Below are 22846 nucleotides of genomic sequence, written 5' to 3'. Positions count from 1 at the left end.
TACAGTGTTGGAGATCGCTTGGTTCTCCTTCACTAAATCAATCCCTGACAATTCTTAAGGCCTTTGATGGCTGTGGGTTTTATCCTTTCGGCATTCTACAGGATTTGCCTATAGGGGTTGAAGGAAAAACCGTTAGTCTAGATGTGGAGGTGGTTGATGCCCCTCTAGACTACAACCTTCTCTTGGGTCGAAGTTGGTCTTACGCTATGACAACGGTCGTTTCATCGGTCTTTCGAGTAATAAAGTTTCCACATAATGGAAAGATCATAACAATAGACCAGCTGGCTTACTTTTCATCCGACCCAGCCTCTTCGGAGAGTATTCAGCATGTTGGTAAAACGACTATCCCATATAAGGATGTTGGAGTAGGATTAGTTAAAGATGCCGGTTTACTGGGAACTTTTCCTTTTCCTCCAATCAACGCATCATCTTCATTTGCAACTATTCATATGATTACATCAGACACCATTATTTATGATGATCCTTGGATCATCCCTTCTGAATCTGAGATAGACTCATTTGGTAATTCCATGCCTTTGAGTCTATATGAAATTGCCTATGAAGCCATGCAGTCTTTTGCCGACCTGGGTTCAACCGAAATTGACTTAATGAATGTGGTCTGTGAGGAATCACTTTTCACATCAACCTCGGATTTAACTACGTTTTCTGAACTTGTTCACTAGGATGAGAAAATTCTTGAAATCCTATGTGTAGATGATTTACCATGGGAAGATCTCCATCACAGATCTTCGTTTTTACTTGAGGATGATCGTTTTGAAAATGATTTCTCATCAATTTTTACAACTGAATATGTCAAGGAACCTCAGAATCCAATGAAACATCCCGATTCAGAGTTAAATTTGGGAAACATCTCTCGAACTATTCCTATTGACATTTCGGTTAAGCCCGGAATTGTTGAAAACATTCATATAGGTGCCTCGTGTACAGATGACGGAATTCAATTATATAAGGCCCTATTTCGAGAATTCCGCGACGTGTTTGCCTGGTCCTATGAGGAAATGCCAGGAATTGATCCCGCGGTTGTTGTTCATGAGATCAAGACTTACCCGGATGCTAAACCCATTCGACAATGTTTGCATCAGATTCACCCACGAAAAGCTGTTGCAATTAAAGCAGAAGTTGAAAAATTGTTGAAAGCAGGTTTCATTTATCCGATCCCGTTAATGGATTGGGTATCGAATATTGTTCCGGTTAACAAAAAGCAGGGAACAATAAGAATATGCATCGATTATAGGGACATTAATCGAGCCTGTCCAAAGGACAATTACCCAACTCCCTATATTGATCAAATCATTGATGATTGTGTCGGCAGCGAAATATTTTCCTTTATGGACGGTTTTTCCGGATATAATCAAATCAACATTCTACCTGTCGATCAACCAAAAACGGCTTTCATTTGTCCATGGGGGACATTTGCTTATTGCCAATTGCCTTTTGGGCTTAGGTATGCCGGAGAAACTTTTCAAAGGGCGATGTCTTATGCGTTTCATGACATCAAACACATTGTGCAACCGTATCTTGATGATTTGCCTACTCACTCTTTACATCGAGATGATCACCTTGTCCATTTACGAGCAATCTTTATGAGGTGTAGGCATTATCGTATTCGGTTGAACCCACACAAATGTGTCTTCTGTATAGAAACAGGTCGATTGCTGGGATTTGTAGTTTCGAAAGCCGGCATTCGCGTTGATCCCTCATAGGTCGAAGCTATCATCAAATTGCCTCCTCCTTCAAGTCTTCGCCAACTCCAAAGTTTGCAGGGGAAAGCAAAATTTTTACGACGATTCATTCCTAACTACGCCGAGGTTACAAAGGGTTTTACCCGGTTGTTGAAGCAAAACACTCAATTCTATTGGGATGAAATAGCTCAGAAATCTTTTGATGCACTCAAACACACGTTGACCCATGCACCGTTGTTGCATCCTCCCAACTACAACCAGGATTACTTCTTGTATCTCGCCGCCTCCCATTCCACCATTGGAATGGTCTTAGTTCAGGAAGATGAATTCGGAACGGAACATGTGATATATTACCTTAGTCGAACGTTAAATCCAACTGAGCTAAAATACTCACATGTGGAGAAATTGGCATTGGCAGCCGTTCAAGCTGTCCAACGTTTTTGTCACTACATTTTACTACGTAAAACTACGGTAATTTCGGATTGCAACCCTATGATCTACATTTTGACCAAACAATTGCTAGGGGGCAAGTACTCTAAATGGATCGTTATCCTGTAGGAGTTCGACTTGGGGTTTGAGAAATCTAAGTCTAAGAAATTTTTAGTTTTTGCGGAGTTAATGTGTGACTTCCCGCGTGCTGACACAGAAACTGTGGCAGAGGAGCCCATTGCGGACGAATCTTTGTTTCTAATCAGCACTTTAGATCAGTGGTATGGGGATATCATCATCTATCTCCAGACCCAATCCTTTCGGCCAGAAATTTCAAGGTCGGAACGTCGGAAAATTCGATTCCAGTCCCAACAATTCAAAATTATTGGAGATACTCTTTATCGCCGTGGGGCGGACTCTATTTTTCGACGTTGCTTAACTCATAAAGAGGCTGAAAGGGTTCTAAATGACTGTCACTCTGGAGCATGTGGCAGTCATATGTCTGGGTATGCCACAACCCAAAAGATATTGCGCGTTGGCTATTTCTGGCCGTCCTTGTTTAAAGATTGTATTACGGCGGTCCGAAAATGCCACAACTGCTAGATTTTTTATCATAAGATGCGCCCTCCACCTGCTCCTCTCCACCCTATAATTGTCGTTGGTCCTTTTGCCAAATGGAGTATCGATTTTATTACATGTAACCCTCACTCGGCTGGGGGGCATGCGTATATCATCCTTGCGGTAGATTATTTTACTAAGTGGGCCGAGGCAATGCCTACATTCGAGGCAGACGGCAAAACAGCTGCAATTTTCGTGTTCAATCATATAATTTCTAGGTTTGGTGCCCCACAAGTGATAATCACTGATCATGGGCGTCATTTTCAAAACGTTATGATGACCGAACTTACAGCCCAGCTTGGTTTACGTCACGATAGTTCAACCCCTTATTATCCACAAGCGAATGGTCTGGTTGAATCCATCAACAAAGTTTTAGTTATCATGATCCGACGAATCATTGGGATTCATCGGTCGAATTGGCACAACATGCTATTTTCAGCACTTTGGGTGTACCAAACTTCAGTAAAAACATCAACAGGGTTGACTCCTTTCCAACTAGTCTATGGTTTGGAAGCTGAGTTACCCATTGAATGCGAAATCCCGTCACTGCAAATGGCCATCGAGTTACTTCCAGCCACTTCCAAAGAGGAAAAGCGTTTGTTATACTTAGCTCAATTAGATGAGAATCGACGTGATGTTGCATTGGCGATCAAGACTCACGCAAAACGTATGAAAGCTCAGTATGATCGAGATGTGACCCCTCGAAATTTTTCGGAAGGAGACCTAGTGTTATTATATGATCAAGCCAATGATAAATTAGGCACTAGAAAATTCGTTCCTATGTGGCATGGTCCCTATATTGTCAAGCGAAAGCTAGCAAAAGGGGCCTATGAATTGGTAGACTTTGACGGGGACTCTTTAGGTAAACTCAGAAATGGTCTTTACCTGAAGAGGTATTATGCTTAAAAGAATGGGTATGGAGATTTTTTAGTTAGGTTAGTTTTTCTTTCTAGCTAGTGTGTTTTAGTTTTAAAAGTGTGCTTAGCTTAGAGAGTGTTTTTCTGTCATTATTCCTGCTTATCTTGGTGTTACTCTTGATATTGCAGATGTCGATGCCTCTCCAAACATACATTGGATTTGCTGATGGTGCTTGTCGTAATACACGGAACATCTCTTCCGCAGCTTGGGTTATCTATTCGCCCTCTGACGAGTTAGTTTCTATGCATGGGGTAAGCCTCGGTCAAACAACAAACAACATTGCAGAGTATAGTGCAGTGATTGAGTTATTATCTGAATCTATTTCATTTGGGATTCGGAGTTTGATAGTGAGGTTAGATTCTGAACTCGTTGTATTACAGCTTAATAGAGTGTATGCCATTAGAAATCCAGTGTTATTGAGATTATTTTTGAGAGTGCGTCTCTTGGAACATGAATTTGATTACATTGAATATCAACATATTCCAAGGTCTTTAAATACATTAGCAGATGCAATCGCTTCTCGAATGTTAAATAGACATTTGCAATAATCATACATGTAAATTTAAAACCATTTCATAACATGATTTACAAGATAAGCCGGTAATAGTGATATATATATATAGGAGTGTGTCAAAAAATACATCGTCCTCGATCATAGGTTGAAAAACACCTTATGATCGGCAAAAATGATAGGTACAAAAAACAAAAATGTCACATGTGCCCACAATAGACGATCATCCTATCACTGGTGATGATCTCTATAAGAAACCACTGCCCGGGCCACCTTGCAAAGGAACCTCCTAAAAGGTCCCGGGACTCCAATCACATAGCACTGAAGTCGACGAGGAATGTCGTCTATAGTGGTCTCAGGAATATCTCCTGTCAAGCGCTCGAGATGACCCTCCAACTCGGCCAAAACCTCTGCTGATTCGTCCTGCAGGGCTGGCACGGGTGCAACCGGTTGCTTCCTATCGAAAGGCCGGAGAGTGGCTGGTCGCTGTGGACCCACATCTGCATTTGAAATTTTTACTATCAGTTTTGAGACGATGGAAAAAATAAAAAAAAAATTAAAATAGGAAAAAGTTGAAAAGGATTTTACCTGACTCGTCCCACTGCTCTCCTGGTGGAAGAGCCATGTCTGGGTCACCACGAAAATCTATCCCAGCGTAAGGGAAGTCCTGAATGGAAAAGACCTGGTTTTCCAACCATTGGAAATACTCAGGTTTGAACCGAGCAACCTCTGTCTTCTCGTCCGGGTGACGAGCCATGACCGCGACCCATCGCATCAGTTTGGGCTCTCGAGGAAGCCCAGCTCCAACAGTAAGGTGTTGTGGGATCAGCATAGGAACCCTCTCCAGGCCAAAACTCACGACCAAAGCCCCATAACAAAAGGTCTTTAGTCGTCCGCTCTTGGCCCTGGTCAGTTGGCCTTTCACATTGGCTAGCACAGCATTGCACCAGTTGAAGATGGTGCCTCGAAAGCAATCAACTGCCATACGCATCTGGGATCCAGTGGCAATATGTAATGCGGCAGCTCCACAAAGTTTGGTGACAGTAAACGAAATCACCATGAGTTTAGGACGGGATATGGTCTTTATGTCTATCCCTTTGTCTCTAGCCTGGCTGTTGCAGTACTCTAGCCGGAGGCTATCGACAGACTGGCCACCTGGCCTAGTCCCGTGCAGAGTCATGTCTTCACCTCTCTTAGGCAAACCAATCAAGAAATAAATGTCTGTCGGCTCGATTTCGAGCTGGTGGCCGCCAATGAAGAAGCACTGGTCCTGTATGCTCCATTTGTCAACCAGCCACTGTAAGAAATCCACCTGAGCCCTCATGCCAGGAATGGCCCAGAATTTTTACAGTCCACATGCCCTCAAAGCATCAAGTGAAGGCTGATGATTCCATGCGGCAGCGTCCATGTCCTCATGCTCTCGTTCACACCAATCTAGCATGATGTACTCTCTGCATCAAGTATAAAGATTAATTAAATTGCTAGAAAATATTTTGATTGGTCCATTTTTGAGAATTTTTGGGTTCAAAACCCTTGCGGCGGGGTACGCACCCTCCGAGTTAGACACAGTGCGTGGGTCCGCACTTTGTCTACACGGAAGGTGCAGACCTCGAGCTTTTTCCCAATGGAGAAAAAGCTGGGGTCCGCGGGTCCGCAATGGTAAACCTGCGGACCCCCGCGCGCGGGTTTTGCGCCTAAAAACCCTCCCAAAAAATAAAATGAAGGACTAAAACAAAAAACTAAACGGTTGAAAATGAAGAGTAGGATGATATGGATTACCTGGAGAAGACGGCGCTCGATTCTGATGGTTGGATTTTCCACAATCTTCACGAGAAGTTTTCTAAGCAAAAGCACTATTTTCTCACCCAAACTCAAACGGTAAAAATGAATCGACAAAGGCCCTTTTTATAAGTTTTTTGAGTAAATAAATCGCAAATTTGTTTATGTTTCACTTTGAAAAGGTATTTTGCGACGCTTTTATCTATTTCAAACACTTATGAGTAATGTTTGTGTTTTTGTGCAGAATAAAGGATTATTCAGGCGAAATCTATCATTTTCGACAGAAAAACATGTAGAGTCATCTTTAAGCTCTTTTCTGACTCCTAAAAAATGAAAAGATTGCCGAATGTTTCTTTTAAACTCATTAAAACGGAATTAAAAGACGGTCCACTTACAGCTCTTTTCCGACTGTAAAAACATGAAAAGATCGCCGGATTTTTGTTGTTTCGAATTCGATATTGGTTATAAAACGACGTGTCATTGATCGCTTTTTTACTTTTTTCGGGTCAAAGGCACTAATAACGAAAAGTACTCCTTGGTCGTAAAAGATCAAGCAGTTCTCTCAAGTATTATTTTATACTTTTTCGGGCTTGGGAGACACAAATTTACGAAAAAGGTCAACCCCGGAGTCTTAAGTTTTTTCAGACTCTCTAAAATTGAAAAACGCCGAGTTTCTCCTATACTGGACTCATTAAAATTTCACAGTAAAGGACCTGTTCAGTTACAAACAAGAACGAACCACTCCTTCTTAGGGTTCGAATTTAAACTAAGTTGGACTCATCCGAAGGATGAGCTTATAATCAAGAAAATGCTATCCTCCTCAAGCTTGTCAAAAATAAAGAGGTACTTGCCAGAAATGGTGGGGGAAAAGAGAGAAAAATGAGTCTGTTTGTCATACTTTGTAACCACTCTTGAACACGACACTTTTATTCACCTGGGTTGGGAAATCCTTTGCCTAACAGTTGATCAAACCACATTGAAAGTCTTCAGCCGGTTTCTGGGTATTAACTTTGGGTCAATCGTCACCAAGCCATCTTTCGTGTCGTTATGTGTTGAAGAGGTCACTGCCAATAAGCCATTCATCTGCAAAATATCTGTCATCCATCTTGACCATCCCTGAGTCAGTCCTTGCAACCAAATTTCTTCAACTTGATCTATGATTTCGTGTTGTGGGCTTGCCTACGACGGATCGCTTTCTATCGACATCAGCTCATTATCTAGAAAGATGATCTAGGAATCGTCAGTACCTTGAGATCTGCATGCCTCAATGGCAGGTTTCTCGCCTTTGACGACAGTTTACATCATTGACTTTTGATCGAAGGATTCCGTGATATGTTCGACATCAACACATTTATTCACATCTCATGGATTGTACTGGGTACTTTGAGATCCATTGACATCACTGGTGGTTTCTCTCACACTTGCTAACAGTTTACATCATTGACTGGTAATCAAGTGGTTTCTACCATGTTCGACATCAACACATTTATTCGCATGGATAGAATCGTACTATTTTGGGAATTAGAAATGAAGACCCTAGATCTAGTTTCCACCATCCAGGTTGCGAGGAATTTTGTATTCATTATGTTGTGGACTATTCATAAACAGATGGCTGCGCCCATACTGTGTTCACATGAGTCTATACTTGTGATGTTTTACAAGATCATTCCTATATCAGAGCAGTAGATAATTTTCTAGTTAGTTTTGATCTGAGTATGGGAATGCCTACCTCAGCGATGATATGATCTCATATATATATCTTGCATTGAATGTTTTTACAGGTTCCGACCGGGCTCTCCACAAGATGATCCTCGAAATGATAAAGTACTTCACTCTTCCTATATGATAAATTAAATCCTCATCTACTACAGACTTCGCACTTTAGGGGGCAATCTGTTACACAAAAATATCGTCACTATGATTATTTACAGTCAGTATGGGTCTATCATCACTTGTACTGTCCTCCTGAGTAAGTCTAAGACCTCAGCTCTTGAAATCAAGCTTTGGAAATGAGAGAAAGACATTAAAAATCAATGTAACTCTGGTTCCGCACTTTCTCTCATGGTCACCTGCGGTACCGCACCTTATGTGTACAAAAGCTGTGTACCTACCCGCTCTGTCCCTAACGGTGTAGGTGCGGACCCTTGTGAAAGTCAAAAGGCGCAAGTTTTATCTTAAAAAACTCACTTTGGGTTAATTCTAGAGTTTTCTAGAAGGAATTTTGACATGGATTGTTCGCTCTGAGGTGGTTCATGCATCCCAAAAGAGAAGGAGCTAATCCCTTGACTAAAGGAGCTATCCCTTTGAAGGAGGGATTTATCCCTTTGAAGGAGGACCTAGTAACTTCCCTCCATTGCACTATAAATACAGGCATTGGGGTGAGTACTAGGGAGGTTAGAAGCTGAACATTTTGAGGGTAAATGCTGGTGAAATTAAGACTTCCTAGTTGAGCTTAAGAGGAGAGATCACATACCTTTTGGCTTCATTGGGGAGTGAGTGAAACTTGTCAAAGTAGAGGAGACTTCTTGTTGGACCCTGGGAGGAGCTTGTACAACGTCAAGGCGAAGGTTGTAAGGTTCTTCTTCTTTTGAATTAATACAATCAAACTCATTTTTCTCAACAAGTATCTTATGTTATTTGTTTCATGGACTCCTTGACTTTCATGTTAAATATGTTTTATGCAATTGGTTTTTCAGGTGCTATTTAATTTGTTTGCCTTGTTTGTGTTTGCAGATTCACAAAAAGGAGCTCATTGGAGTCAAAGGAGTGAGGGCATCCAAAAGCTTGCGTTGGACCAAAGGTAGGCCCTAAAAACACTTGTTTGCTATTGTTTATTAAAGCATATTTAGAGAAAGATAGTGTCTGGTTGGTTTGCTTGTCATTAGGTCTTCTTTATATTCTAGGAAGGTCTATCTTGTCCGCAAGATCTACTCATTCCGTGCGACAAATCCATGTATGAAAGTTCTTGAATGTTTGAAAAGCATCGGATTTGTTCTTCAATAAATAAACCCAACACATTCTGGTGTAGTCATCAATAAATGTCATCATATATTTATTTCCATTTGTAGAAGAAACGGGCATTGGCTCACATAAATCTGAATGAATAAGTTCAAATTTTCTATGTGCTCTGGAAAGTGAATCATGAAAATACTGTTTGCTATGCTTTCCTAGAATGCAAACATCACATTTCTTAAGTTTCCTAGGAATTGTAGGCAAACCAGTAACACCAATTTTCTTCAACAAGCGGAGGATGTCATAGTTCAAGTGTCCAAATCTAGCATTCCATATTAAACTTGATGGAAATTTACCTTCATCATAATGAGAATTGTATGAGAAATTTTGTGCACGAGTCGAGGTACCTTGCAGCTTGAGAAGCCTTTCTTCTTCTATCCTATCATGACAAGTGAGTGATCTGATGCTTTTCTCACCTCAAACTTTCCATCAAATATATGAATGGAGCGAACTTGTTGGCGGATGTGGACCAAGGATAGCAAGTTTCTCCTCAGGTGTGGGAGATATAAAACATCATGCAGAAGAAAGTCTGGAAGACTAGGAAATTTGAGCCTAATTGTGCCAAGCCCTCATGGCTTGACTTTTGATTTGTCTGGAAAGTAAACTGCTCCATCAACATTATCAGTAAATTCTTCAAAAAATTCTCTTCTAAAATTCATGTGGAAAGTTGCTCTTGAGTCAAGCAACCAATCATTTTTCCAAGAAGCAAGTGAAGCATTAAACAAGTCTTCATTTACTCTAATATTACAATGTGCCACAACATAGTGAGCAGATTCAGGTGCTTTACCTTTCTCTTCGTCATTAGTTTTACCTTTGGGTTGTTTTATTTCCTGCTCAATTTTGTCCCAAGACAACTTACATGTGGATGCATCATGTGATCCATCTCTATTGCAACGCACGCAATGCAAATCTGGCTTTTCTCCTTGAGAGTGTCTACCCCCCCTGCCTTTAAAATTTCTTCTTCCTCTTCCTCTTCGACCACCTCTTCCTCTGGAAGAATCTTGAGCAAGATTCTTCTCTCTATGTGCAAGACACACAACATCTTCAGAAGACTGAGGAGTTGTCTTCTTCCCAAAATCTTTCTCTCTTTCAACAAATTTATTCACAAGGGAGTCAAAGGTAATTTCTTTGAGGTTTTCATTTGCTTGCAATGACTCAAGATAATTTGAGTAAGTGGGATAAAGTGCCTTGACAAAAGCTATCAAAGGAATGTCCAGTTCAACATTAGTGACTTTGATATCATGCATATAATATATTTTACTTCTGATGCAAGATCAAGAGGATCATCATTTTGTAATTCAAGGCTGAACAATTTCATCATGAGTTGAACAACTTCAGGTGTAGAGTGTGCGTCATAGAGTTCCTTCAGTTTTTGTAAGGCTTCGAAAGCATTTGAAAATGGAAAAATATGGAGACTCACCTCTTCATTTACTGATGTTGCAATCAAGGCATCTGCCTTGCTGTTCTTATTTTCCCAAATGGAGAATTCCTTGTCTGAGGTAGGTTGTTCTAGTTCTTTGTCTCCGTCTCCAACACACACTCCTTTCCACATCTCATTAAAAATGAGAGTGTGTTTGATTTTTCCAGACCACTCAGGATAGTTCTCCTTCCCATTGAGAACCACTCCCACAATTGATATTAATGAGTGCATTTAAAAAAAAATTACTCTATTGCCAATATATATAAAAAAATGCACTTTTGTTGGTTTAAAAAAAATGCAGTTTTGGTGATTTAAAAAAAATGAAGTAAGGGGAGATGGTATATGGGGGAGGTGTTATATGGTAAGGTATTAATGGGGAGAGGGTGTATCTGGTGGAGGGCATTCAACATAGGGAGTGGATAGTATATAATAGTGAGGAGCATTTAGCATAACGCTTTGGAGCGGAGGTATCAGAGTATGGGCATGTGGGGGAAACGACAGGAGTTTGGGCATATGGGAGAGGCTGTATGTGGAGAGGTCGCGTTGTATTATATGACTGCACACAAACCGGAGGAGGGGTCGTATGTGGAGAGGTTGTATGCAGGAGGAACATATATGGAGGAGGGGTCGTATGTGGAGAGGCAGTGTTGAGTTATATGACTGCACAAATCGGAATACCAAATAGCGTGAGGGAGGAATACCAAACAACATTGAATTATATGACTACACAAATCTATATGACTGCACAAATCTAAAGGTTGTGTGTTTGATCCATTCTCACCGCACCAAGGAGCAACCAAAGGAGGGCATAGAGACAATGTGCATAGGTGATGAGCATGGAAGCCTATCCACCGATCAGAACCCTTACAGAGGCTCTCACACTGCTGGGGGATTCCTTAACATACGCCCCCATGACTCCAAAGCCCGCCAACGTTACAGACGATGTGCCCACCATGCTTCCGTTGTGCCATAGTGGACAATGACCAGTGCAATCGAATAATGATGTGTATCTATTATAACCGACAACGTTATGTGGGAAGCGACCAGCAAAGAGGCCGACCAATGTTTTAAACAACTAGAGAATATTTTATCTCTAGCTAAATGCGCAGTGAAGAGAGCTAGGAGTGAAACTGGAATGGAATTAACACTAACACAAATATAAAAGGGCAGAGAATTTGGCAGGCTGCAGAAATGGCAGAAGGGAGTTACAAAGGCAAACTGGAATGCTAGAAATGGAGCTGGCTCTTATACCATGTCAGGCTAGGAGGTAGCTCATCAAATGAGAATCTGTTTATTCATTTGGGTTGTTCATAGTTATATACATGAGGGAGTGACTCTTGAGTTTCATCTCCCGGTGACTCTTCATTTTCCTTTTTTTATTATTTACACTATTTACAATTGTTCACCCAATCCTTATGATTAGGTGTCAACAATGCATACAAATATTGATACATTGGACTCTCTTGAAATCTTGCACTTATAGTGCAAGAACGACTAGAACAAATAAGCTCAACAATTGTAATTTTTGTATACTTTAGTAGAAGTTCATTGTTTGTGTTTTATGCATGAACAAGATTATTATTTTCAAAGAGTGGGTTGAAGTGAGTGTCATTGTAGTTTCCAGTATAAGCAAACAACATTTGAGTGAAGTTGTTTTGGCTAATGCACTTATTACATGTTTAACTAAAGAAGTTTATTTGCACACAACAATGATTTTCCCATTGATATAATTCTTGATCCCAGGGCAGATTTGAGTGATACTCTTTATATTCAACGTGAGGTAATTTGTATGGTTTGCACAAAAGTTAAAGTACAAGAACCTTGAGAAAGTTTGGTTTGAAATTGAAAGTCTTGTTTGATGATTAAAAACTTTTAATTTGTTTGATTTAGAAAGTATTTTTTTTCAAAGTGAGGTAATTTGTATGGTTTGCACACAAGAACCTTGAGAAAGTTTGGTTTGAAATTGAAAGTCCTATTTGATGATTAAAAAATTTTAATTTGTTTGATTTAGAAAGTAGTTTTTTTTCAAAGTGAGGTAATTTGTATGGTTTGCACAAAAGTTAAATTACAAGAACCTTGAGAAAGTTTGGTTTGAAATTGAAAGTCTTGACTTTTAATTTGTTTGATTTAGAAAATAGGTTTTTTTCAGATGTTTTCAAAAGGTTGATTGGTACTTTAGGGTTTTATTAATAAACTGCCATACACGGTTAAGGTTTTCAATAAGGAGTATTAACGTTGATGCATAAATTGATTTGGGGACTTATGCATTGATTTTTAGAGCGTATGTTGGAGTGGAGTGGTTCCAGAGGGTTTTTAAATTCTTTTGGGCATTACTTGTGCTACAAGTGGTTCGACAAGTATTGAGTTAATTGTATCCAAACAAAGTCGAGTAGTTTGTGTTGATGTAGAAGAATCACACACTAAAAGAGTGGGAAAGTGGTCTTTAGGACTATAAATTTTTTAACAATTTTTTTAGTGTTGTGTACCAATTACTAGCAGTCACTATAATTTACAATGGAGAGTATAATTTAAAATTTATGGTTTCAAATTTATGTTATTATTGAATTAGATATAAAAAATGTTTACAAATGGGAAAAAAAGGCTTTGATTATAGGAGTGTTTGAATTGTTTTTTAATTTAATTTCTACGGTGGAAATGGATTCAGCATAAAAAACTATCAAAAACATTGAAAACCATCAAAAATATCTGGACTGCCAAAATCCTAAAGTTTGACCGCTATAACCCAGATTTAAATTTCCCAAAGTTTAATGGATGTAACCCAGATTTCCCAAATTTTTTGAAATTTTGTTGACAAAAATCATGCGATTTTCTTCCAAGCGTATTTGTGGTCTCGGTTGACGGAAAGCCCTATTTCCAACCCTATTGCATAGTAAACGCGGCCTGACATAGGGCCGATATAACAAGCCGCGCGGTGATGTCTCTGTTTCCAACCCTATTGCATAGTAAATGTGGCCTGACATGGGACCGATAGAACACGCTGCCGCGGTGATGAGAATGGTGATAAAAGAGAAAAAAAGTATATCGTGTTATATTGACCCCATGTCAAGCCGCATTTACTATGCAATAGGATTGGAAATAGGACATTCCTCAGTTGACAACTCCTAATAAAAATGCCAGACCTGCCCCGTGAATCGTGACAGTTCAGAGAACAGGGACAGTAAATAATAAAGGACTTGCCTCTTAAATTGATGCATGATGCCGTGGCATGAAAGCTTAAGGACTTTCAGGTTCCAATAGCAACTTTCAACTTTTATTACAAAAGGTGACCGTGAACCTCTGTGCCGACTGATGTCCGGAGTCCGTTCCTCGAGACAACAAGAAACCTAAAGTTGCGTGAATCCAAAGCAAACGATAAATATTTTTCCAACTTCGACCAGGATTTGCGTTAAGGCGGTTTCATCTTGTTTTGTCAAGGAGTTGTCTATAATGCGATTTGAGATGAAATCATGATTTGTTGCAGTTAAAATGGTTTTTTAACGTTTCGGAAGCGGTTTCATTGTGCAGAAATTAGCTTCAAACTTGTTTTTACTGTTTTCAAAAAAATCGCGTTTCAAAAAGTCGCTAGGTTCTAGCGTTATCCAATAAACCATACTGATCCGAACGGAACAGTTATCCGTGCAAACTTAAATGTCAGAACGGCAGATGAGACAGGAGTTGGGGTTTTAATTTTCTGACGGTTCAGAAGTACCCAGTGCCTCGATAATGCATACACCAACTGAAACACAACATAATGTCCGGACAAAAGAGCAATTTTCTGCTTTTAATCCCAAAAGCTGCAGCTTGGCTGCTACCGATATTACAGCTGTTCCGTCCTTTGCGAACAAACAAGGGCTGGGCCGCATGGATTTGACGTCTCACTGGACGTTTGTTTTTATTTCAAGATGTATTTGACAGGTGTCATAAAAGCCAAACGTCATGTTCGATAGCTTTTATTAAATAAAAAATATATTTCATAGGAAAGGGTAATTTGTCCACGATAAAGCTTTTTCCATAGGTTTGAAATGTTATATGAAGTAAAGATATAATATTTATATTTTTTTATGGGGCATAGAATAGATGTTGATGGGGTGAACTATTAAGTCACTCAATGATGTGAAGGTTACTTATTCAATTTTGTGGGTAAAAATTTAGTCATGTTAAGGGTTAGTGTGGCCCATGTCAAGTGCGATCCCTTAATGATTTTGATGGCTTAGATGCCTTGCCCTGGTTGTGTGGTTTTTCAAGCCACAGACAAGCTTGATGTCATCTATGAGCCACTTGACAAAAAAAACATATGTATTTTTGTAAGAGAGGGGAAACCCTATGATAATGCAGAGTGGGACAATTATTATTGGTCGTTGTTATTCGTGAATGTAGGCATGTAGGCTTACTCATCATCCTTATTCAAGGAAAACCACGCCACCTGGAATTACTCTTTGGTGGTTTATAAGGGGAGAGACTTTCACCATATGCCTCTAGATCTTGGGCTGTTAACCTATGTACTTAAATCCAACAGCCCTATGTACTTTACTCTTTGGTGGTTTATAAGGGGGCAGACTTTCACCATACGCCTCTAGATCTTGGGTCGTTAACATATGTACTTAAGTCCAAGAGAAACTAGCTCTTAGACAAGCATAAAGAGAGTTAAGGCATACTCGAGATCCATGGAATATCTCTTTATATATATATAGATATGATTAATTTTAAATTTAATATATATCTAATATTTATTGTTTTAATAAATTTTATAATTTATTTTAAATTTTAAGAAAATTATTATTATTACTATTATTATTTTATTTGATGAATTAGTAATTATATTGATTTTGTTTTCATATTACATGAGTTTGATTTTGATAACTATCACTATCACCCTTAAATGTTTATGTATATATCTTTTGTCAAACATAAGTAAATCAACGAATTTGAACCTCTAATCTTTTAATACATAGCACTTCATTTTCATAAAATTTAACCATTAAATGACCTTCCAAAAACTAATTTTAAAAAAATATAATACAATTAAAAAAATTGGTCGCTCCTCTTCATATTGGTAAATATAACTTCAATTTTAAAAATATAAATGTTATTTGCATTTTTCCCATTTAATAATTAAATAAAACAATTTATGAATGATAATTTCATAATTAAATTGACATGATTTTGTTTCAATGAATAAAATGTGGATTTTAATACGTATCATGTATATATCGCGTTTAAAAAATTTAAACTTCATCGATTTTTCGTTTAACATTTAAAGTGACTTTGAAATTTCAAACCTATGTTAGTGCCTTCGTCTTAATTGAGAACAATTACGAACAAGAAGAGGATGCCAAACATTGAATGTATCTCAATCAGCGAAAACATAAAAACTTATAAAATTGAAAAACAAAAAACTTATAAAATTATTGACTTGTGTTGTTTTTGAACTCATTAAATTAAAAAAAAAAAAATTGTATGTTTTTGAAATCATGAATAGTGTGATTCATTTTATTTTTATGGACAAAGGAATTAACAAAATCCAATCAAGTCAAAAAGATAAATAAAAGAAGAACCCTAAAATCTGAAGTATTTGCACCAAAAATCAAACCCTAAAATCTAAAGTATCCACACCAAAAATTAAATTTTTATTAATAAAAGATAAACCATTTAAAGGTTAATTCAATATTAATGAAAATAGAACTTTAATCAAGAAATGAGTAGAAGAAAGAAATAATAAAACTTTAATGAAGAAAAATATTATTAATGTTAATAATGGTTAAAATAAAAATAAATAATGAGGGTTTTTTTATACTAATAAGTATAATAATTAATTAGAATTGGAGTAATTATTTTTAATTAATGTGAATCAACAAAGCACCTAAGTTCCTGAGTAAATTAAGTATAATTTATTGCATTTATTTCTTTTTTTTACACTTGTGTGGTCTGGTTGTTTGTATAGTTCGAGGGTAGTGGATTTATGGTATGGGGAATGTGTTGGTGAGTAGAATTGACCAATCCTTTTCTTCTTATGTACGTTTCATAGGGGTTGTTACCTGTTTGGTGTCCATGGAGTTGGTGGATTTTTCATTTTTGGTATTGTGGGGCTTTATGGTTAGCTAGGATTAGTATGTCGCATCAGCACAGGTGCGACCATCGTAGGGTTGGGGGATGTGGCTGGCAAAACTAGTCACGTGTCGAGATGCAAAATCAAGAGGAAACGACTATATACCATTCAACAATTTCTCCTAGTATGCAGGTGGAGATTTAGTGCTAGAGAGACATGTTCGTCAAGACAAATATGCCTATTCAGATTCAAAACTCTTAGATGAGGTTTCTCATTGTTTCCTTGACCCTAGCCATACTAAGTGAAGGAGAAATTGGTACATGCATGCTATTACTCTCCACTAGCACCTAAAGACTCTATTGGGATGAGTCTTAAAAGAGAAACACGAGGACAAGAATGACCTCATTCCATTTTGAACAACATTGAGTGGAACCAATGGAAAATGAAGGCATGCATGGATAGGTTGGAAGTTCACTTAGCTCACATGGAGAAACACATTCAATGCTAGTTCAAACTTTTAGAGCCTTTTGGTATGATCATGAAAGACCCAACTCCTATGATATCTTCAAACTCTTGAGATGGTTATCTATTGTAGATTGGTTTCAACCGTTTTTTTTTTATCTTTTATGGTTATATGTTCTTGTTAAAATTGGGAACTAGGGCCAAATTCCACCTTAGGACAACTCATATGATGGAGATGATTATTTCATCGGATTCCTCTTTTCGATAGTTTCAATTTTGATATAAAGATCATCTCATTCTAACAAGCAGAAGTGGAATTTTGAATTTATTCTCTCTCATGCACAAGTTGTCAAGGTTGACCTCAGTGAAATAAAGCCCAAGAGATGTGTGTCCACACCCTTAAATAATTGTATAAATAGGAGTGACCTCTCTTTTCATTTGGACATCACTCATCTCATCACAAATCTCTCTCTCCTCTCTTGGTTGGTTCGTACAGCTTAAGGACAACCTCTCTCTTCTTCGTACATGTGGCAGGAGGCCGAATTTTTGGGATTGTTTGCTGGCCAAAAATTTTAGGGTTACAGGGAAATGTTGACCCTTTATGTTTGAACGAATTTTGACCTTATTTTGAAGGCATAATTTTGATCTTTGGAGGCCGCATTTATTGGCACAAAAATTGAAGAGTTTGGGATAGTTTGACTAGTCTTTTTTTTTCTCAATCTGTCTACTTCTATTATTATACAAAAAGATTCAAAAAGTTACAGCAAGGCCATAGCCTTGAAAATCTTGCCATGAGATTGACAATTAGCCCAGAGGAATACATGCCAAAATTTGTGAACTTCCTTCTGTTGCGTCTTCTCCTAAGACTCGAAACATTGCGAAATAGGGACAAGCTGAGACAAACAACCATTGCGCTGTTGTACAACGCTAAACAAGGACTTTCAGACATACAGACCCAAACAGTCGACACAGAGACATATAGACACATACTATGACCTGACACAGGCAGAATTGCGAGTTTCAAAAACAGAGTAATGCGCCTACTTCTTAGGCTGCCGAGAGCAGAATGCCATACAAGATCAGTCATCATCCGTAGTGTAGGGTTCCTCCACTACCCTGCACCCAAATTGCAAAGAGTCTTCCGAGTCTGAGCGAAGGACCACCGAGCCGGTTGGGACTCCCTGAGCAGGCTCGCTTGGACCAACAGGGGCAGCTTGAGTCGCCAAGGAGGAGCTTCCCATGACCGGGCGTTGAGTATCAATTGGAGGCGCTATCCCTTGTTCTGGCGGAATTGCCGGATGTGCTGCTGCCTGGCCGCTGAGATTTTCACAATTTTCTATAGTAACAGAAACTAACAAAGTGGAATTGGCAAGAGTGCAGGGGATACGATAACGAACTGTTGGATGCGCCTCATGCTCACATTCAACCATCCTTCCACGCCCGTGACCTCTGCCTCTTCCAGCTCTGGTAACATGAGGACGGTTTTGCTCAAGTGCCAACTCGACCGAGGAAGAGGGGGCGGCAGACCTCTGAGTGGTGGCGCGTCCACGGGAGCCTCCACGTCTGCTTCCCATTCTAGGACGCTCTCTCGGCATTGCAATATACAGAGGGTTGACAAGCTCGCAAATACACGGAGGGGAGTAACTAACCAGAACATGAGCCCTTTGAACTTGAGCGCGTTGCCTGTGAAATACTCTCGAGCCTGAAACAACGACGGAATTGGGCACAGAGAGTGAATGCCCCTGAGCTACCAACAGCACCGCAGAGGAGTGCGTAGAGGCTACAGAGGAATGCGAAGAGGCCGCAGAGGAATTCCAAGAGACCGCAAAGGAATGCGAGGAGGCCGCGGGAGCACAAAGATTTTGAAGCGCCATTGCACAATTTACCAGGAGGCAGATGGAGGAGTAAAAGAACCGCATTAAAAACCTTGCGTGAGACCAGCTCACTCGTCCTGCAAGGTACCTTGTGGCGTGCATGGGCTGACACCTGCCCATGTGAAACACCACCTTCGTACCATGATACCATTTAAACACCCGCATCCGGGAGACAGTTTGACTAGTGTTGACTTCAATGCTGACTTCATATTTGACTGCATAAATTACAATAGTGTTTCTCTCTCCTTTGACTAGGTTTGAACGAACTGTTTTGGGTTGACTTTGACTCTCATGGAAGGCCAAATTGGATTGCTATTGTCGAGCTGCTTGGAGGACATTTTGATGCTTCTTTGACCAACAATGACTTTCTGGTTAGGACTACAGTTGATTGTTGTTGATTGCTTATTTTGACAGGACTGTTTTGGGCAAGTAAATTTTATATTTGTACTTTCTCACTCTCTTTGCTAAACTATTGAATCATAATAAGAAGATTTGATCAAAGGGTTTTCCCCACATTGGGGTTTTTCCCTGGTATCTGCCAAACCTTGTGTCCTCTTGCCTTGGCTTGTCTTCTGCACATGTTTTTATGTTCTATCTGCATTTACTATCAATGTGTTTAAGTTAATGTGATTGCTACTAGAAATAATTGAAAATTGTCATTGGATTGATAAGGAACATTGAAGTAAATTGTGTTAAAGCATAAAACATACCATTGTTATCTAAAATTAACATGGTTTCAGAGCTCAGGTGAAGAAAAAGCCCAAGCAAGAGCGAGGAAAAGCAATCACTAAGGGAAGTTGTTGGACAAGAACTTGGAACTAGTCCCAATGATGACTACTTCTTACTTTAAATCCGAGGATAAGCTTAAGGACAAATCCGACTATCATACATGGAATATGTCTCTAGATTTGACATTGGAAGATAATGATGCCATGGACTATGTCAAAGGAAGAGTAGTGGAGACTCCTTCAAATGCATCCACAACTACACAAACAAAGCACAAGAAAGGTGAGGTTAAAGCTAAGAACATTATTTTTTATTCTATTCACAAGCCTTTAGTTTCCTATATTTTTTATTTGGAAACATCTACGGAGATGTATGACAAGCTGGTTGGGATGTTCAAAGTAAATAATGAAAATCAAGTTCTCTTTCTCAAGAACAAGTTGAAAGACATCAAGATGGATAGAGGAGAATCCATCCAATCCTACTTCATGAGGATTACCGAGATCAAGAATGATCTCCTATCTATTGGAGAAGTCATTGGTGACAGGGAGCTCACTCTTATTGCACTTGGAGGCCTTACAAGAGAATGGGATGTGTTCAACACTACCATCCTCAACAATGACATGATTCTAGGATTTGATGAATTATTAGCTAGATGCACTCAAGAAGAAATAAGATGATGGAAAGAGACAAGCCCTCCAATGGAAATAATCCTACCACCTTCTCTGCTCATGATAAGAGGAAGAACAATGCTTGTCTATGAAGACAAGGTCAAGGGTTCATGATGGGATTCAAAGAAGGGAGAAAATTAATATGCTTCAAGTGTAATAGGTTTGGCCACTTCGCTAGATAGTGTCCTCACAAGAAGGACACTCTAAGAGATGATGACAACCATAACAATGACTTCAAGGGAAATGGTCATCAAAGGAAAAACAATTTCAACAACAAAGGAAATAGGAATGCTCTTGTTGCTCGAAATGGAAATGGTCATCCTCCCAAGAAGTAGAGAAACTCTAGGTATGAAGAAGTTAATGTAGGTGAAAAGCAAAAGGAATTTTATCTTATTTTTTCCCTCACCACCGCCTCTCCTTCGAATACATTAGATCATTAGTTGATTGATAGTGATGCCTCAAGGTACTTCACTGGGTACAAAGAGGCTCTCTCAAACTTGATTGAAAAGAAAACAAATATGGAAGTTACACTTGGGGATAATGCCACTTATCCCATGAAAGGAATTAAGATTTTTACTCTTCACTTAAATCAAGGTCAAACCCTTCAGTTACAAGAAGTATTGTATGTACTTGATCTGAAAAGGAATTTGGTTTCTATTTTTATGATGGAAGATAAAGGTTTCAAGGTGACATTAATTGATGGGAAGGTTCGTGTTTGGAAAAGGAACCCAAGAGATGCATTCACTCTTGGATTCGAGGTTGAAGGTCTCTATCAGGTTGGAGGAAGTCCGTTGGGAGAAATCACCTATGATACTTCTCATCAATCCGAATTATGGCACTGGATATTTGCTCACCTTCATTTCAAAGCCTTACTTGATTGAAGGAAAATAGTCACAGGTATGTTGCCTGTGACATCTTTGGGTGGATATTTGTACTATGTTATTTTTGTGGATGACTTCTCTCGCAAAACATGGATCTATTTTATTAAAGAAGAAGGACATAGTGTTCAAATGGTTCCACTCTTTCAAAGCCTTGGTCAAGAATAAAACATGGAAGAAGATCAAAATATTGAGGACCAATAATGAGACAAAATATGAGTCAAATGAATTCAATGAATGTTGTAGAGAATCTAGCATTAAGAGGGAGACCACTACTGCATATACTCCTAAACAAAATGGTGTTGTTAAAAGGAAGAATCGAACTATCATAGAAGCCACCTGTTCCATGCTTTATGACCAGAGTCTACTGAGGTTCTTATGGGGAGAACTACCAACATCGTTGTGCATGTTCAAAATAGATTCCCACATCAAGCATTGGACTTCAAGGCACCTGAAGAAGTTTTCACCAGTAATAAACTTAATGTTTCTCATTTTAGAATTTTTGGTTGTCCTGTATATTTTCATGTGCCGAAAGAAAAAATAAACAAACTAGATGCATCTGGTAAGAAAGGAACGTTTGTGGGTTATAATGAAACTTCGAAGGCATATATAATCTATGTGCCTGGTGAAAGGGAAGTGGAGATAAGTCATGATATCACTTTCAATGAAGATTTTTCCCTTAGGAGAGTCTGAAATATTCCTATCCCTAGGAAGGAAAATAATGTTAATGATGCAAGAAAGCAAGATGAACCTCCATTTGATGATCTGATGCCCAATGTTGAAGGTCTGATGGATCCCATTGATCCACCTCCTAGTGAGCCCACTACTTCAAGAAAAAGACCCTTATGGCTCAAAGATACTCTTGAAGATGTTGAGAAACATATTGCACCAAGGGGGATATTTCATCAAAGCAAGAAACCAAACATGTACTAAGGGTACTTAACTGTCATGAGTACCATTGTAAAATCTAAGCCTTGTACATTCAAAGAAGCTGTAAAACACCAAGTCTGAAAGGATTTGATGAACGAGGAGTATGAGTCAATCATGAAGAATGATGTCTGGGATGTGGTTCCTAGACCCAAGGACAAGTTAGTGGTCACTTCAAAATGGCTCTACAAGATCAAACATGGAGCTGATGGGAGTGTTGAAAAGTTCAAGGCCAAATTTGTTACTTGAGGCTTCTCTCAAGAGGAAGGAGTAGACTATGATGAGATATTTTCACCGATTGCCCGATATACCACCATTTGTTCAATCATATCCCTTGTTGCCTCGCAAGGATGGATCCTTGACCAAATGGATGTCAAACCTACCTTCTTGCATGGCTCACTTAGGGAGGAAGTCTATGTAGAACAACCTGAGGGGTTTGAAGTTCAAGATCGGAAGACACATATATGCAGGTTAAGTAAATCCCTTTATGGGTTGAAGAAATCCCCTAGGGATTCTTATGAGAAGATTGATAGCTATCTTATGAAGCTGGGATTTACAAGAAGCGATGCTGACCCAAACCTATACTTCAAGGTTGAAAAGGACAAGCCTCTCATTCTGGTCCTTTATGTGGATGATATCTTTCTGACAGGTGATGCCCCTCTCATTCATCAATGTAAGAGGGAGTTGGCTTCCTACTTTGAGATGAAGGACCTAAGACTGATGCACTACTTCCTAGGCCTCGAGGTCTGGTAAAAGCCAAGTGACATTTTCCTTTCTCAAGGAAAATACATTGTGAAGCTACTTGAGAGATGTGGGATGGTGGACTATAAGTCCCTATCTACTCTGACGGGACTCAAATTCAAGAAGCTATGTGG

This window comes from Pinus tabuliformis, chromosome 3_1 (genome assembly GCF_031772625.1).
Source record: "Pinus tabuliformis cultivar Carrire ecotype Pingquan chromosome 3_1, CPIR1, whole genome shotgun sequence".
Lineage (NCBI taxonomy): Eukaryota > Viridiplantae > Streptophyta > Pinopsida > Pinales > Pinaceae > Pinus > Pinus tabuliformis.
This window is presented reverse-complemented; position numbering follows the sequence as displayed.